Here is a 2,488-nt window from a genome sequence, read left to right as displayed (position 1 = left end):
CGTGTGTGTGTGTGTGTGTGCGTGCGTCTGTGTGTGCGTGAGGGTTTTGGTGTCTAAGCATGCACCACATAATATGACGCTACACTTTATAAGGATACACATCTCTCATGTCGTCGATGGTCGGCGCCTTTATGATATCTTGAATGTTGATAACCTGCAATAATAACAGTATAAACATAATAACAATAACAATAATAACAATACCAATACCAACACACGCCAATAGATGTAGAAAAGCCCAACGATGTACAATCTATACGCACCGATAATTGCTGTTTAGCAAAGACAAACGAAAGTGATAACCCATCAGGCCATAATACCAGATTAATAATCCGGGAATTACTGATTAATTCCCGGAATTCCGGATTAATAATTGGAATGACCGATTAATTCCCGGAATTCCGGATTAATAATCGGAATGATCGAATAATTCCCCGAGTTCCGGATTAATTAAGTACGGATGAATATCTAAAACCAGAAATAAGATGCGTATTATCAAAGATTTACTACAACGTTTCAAGCATGGGATTTTCAATGACGAACCGCGTAACAATAATGGCTTAGAGTGCTTTATTGTGTGACGCGAGCGTTGAATCGCCCTCTCTGGTTTCTCTAATGCCCACGCGGACACATCTTACCCATAATATAAAAGCCTTACATCTAATATCAAAGGTTTTTCCAATGTTCCGCTTAGCCAGGGCCATTAAGCCTTCCATCTTAACTCCTTATTGTGCCCGCCACCTATAGTTACTCTTGTAATATTCTTGTTGTAGCGGAGTACACGTAGCAAAGACTAATTTACCGCGGCAACACACACACGCACGCACGCACGCACACGAACACGCACACGCACACGCACACACGCACATACACACATAAACGCACGCACACACACACGCGCGCGCGCGCACACACACATAACACACAACAAACACAACACACACACGCACGCACGCACGCACGCACGCACGCACGCACGCACGCACGCACGCACGCATACATACACACACACACACACACACACACACACATACATACATACATACACACCTGCTTGTGTTCGTGCGTGCTTGCGTGCGACTGCAGCAGTAACGGCGTGAAAATTATGACAATTATCATGTGCGTCCTTACACGTGCGCGTGCAGAAAACCCGCGCGGCCAGTGGATAACCGCATTAGTCACCGCGTGCCGCACGCACATGTGCGTGCGTGCGTGTGTGCGTGCGTGCTCGTGTGTGCGTGCGTGCGTGCGTGCGTGCGCGTACGTGCGTGCACGTGTGTGCGTGCGTTCGTCACACTTACATTCTCGTGCTTGAAGCGAGTCAGAATCTTGATCTCTCTCAGAGTGCGCTGGCAATAGGTCTGGTGCTCGAAAGGAGAGATTTTCTTGATCGCCACCTTCTGCTTTGCCTTAGTATCGTAGGCCGAGCTGCAACGAGAGAAAGGAGACACATATAGAGATAAAGAGATAGATAGATAGATAGAGAGAGAGAGAGAGAGAGAGAGAGATAGATAGAAAGAGCGAGAGAGAGAGCGTGAAAGAGAGAGGAATAGAGAGAGAGAGAGAGAGAGAGAGAGAGAGAGAGAGAAGACACATATAAACACACATAGAGAGCGAAAGAGAGCGAGAGAGAGCAAGAGAGCGAGAGAGAGCGAAAGAGAGAGAGAGAGAGAGAAGACACATATAAACACACATAGAGAGCGAAAGAGAGCGAGAGAGAGCAAGAGAGCGAGAGAGAGCGAAAGAGAGAGAGAGAGAGAGAAAGAGAGCGAGAGAGCGAAAGAGCGATCGAGCGAGAGAGAGAGAAAGAGATGAAGGGTATAAAAAGAATAGAGGTAAGAAGGTAGAATAGAGGTAGACAGGTAGGCATAGATGGTAGAATTAAAGGTAGAAGGTAGAAATAGAGGTAGAGATAGAGGTAGAATCGAGTAGAAGGTAGAGATAGAGGTAGAAGGTAGGATAGGGTAGAATAGAGGTAGAATAGAGGTAGAATAGAGGTAGATATAGAGGTAGAGATAGAGTAGAATAGAGGTAGAAGGTAGAAGTAAGGTAGATAGAGGTAGAAGGTAGAATGCAGTAGAAGGTAGAATAGAGGTGGAAGGTAGAATAGCGGTAGAAGGTAGAATAATTAGAAGGTAGAATAGAGGTAGAAGGTAGGATAGAGGTAGAATGGTAAGAATAGAGGTAGAAGGTAGAATAGAGTAGTAAGGTAGAATAAAGGTAGAAGGTCGAATAGAGGTAGAAGGTAGAATAGAGGGTAGAAGGTAGAATAAGGTAGAAGGTGGAATTATGAGGTAGAACGTAGAATTAGAGTAGAGGTAGAATAGAAGTAGAAGGTAGAAACCGTTAGAAGGTAGCATAGAAGTAGAAAGGTAGAATATGAGGTAGAGGTATGAATAGAGGTAGACGTAGAATAGAGGTTAGAAGTCGAAGTAGAGGGTGAAATAGCGGTACGAAGGTAGAATAGAGGTAGACGGTCGAATAGAGG

At 44.9% G+C, this 2,488-nt stretch overlaps 1 long non-coding RNA gene across 1 annotated transcript in view; it reads right to left on the bottom strand.

Moving 5' to 3' along the window:
- Positions 1 to 95: 95 nt before the first annotated feature.
- LOC106818671 overlaps positions 96 to 2,488 on the bottom strand; it is a 14,056-nt gene continuing 11,663 nt past the window's right edge. The window contains exons 2-3 of the long non-coding RNA XR_001395273.1: positions 1,302 to 1,428; positions 96 to 154 (exon numbers count right to left, since the gene is read on the bottom strand). This is a non-coding gene — a long non-coding RNA (uncharacterized LOC106818671). The remainder of the gene's footprint in view (positions 155 to 1,301; positions 1,429 to 2,488) is intronic.

The sequence above is a fragment of the Priapulus caudatus genome, unplaced genomic scaffold (genome assembly GCF_000485595.1).
Source record: "Priapulus caudatus unplaced genomic scaffold, Priapulus_caudatus-5.0.1 Scaffold2422, whole genome shotgun sequence".
Classification (NCBI taxonomy): Eukaryota; Metazoa; Priapulida; class Priapulimorpha; order Priapulimorphida; family Priapulidae; genus Priapulus; species Priapulus caudatus.
This window is presented reverse-complemented; position numbering and strand designations above follow the sequence as displayed.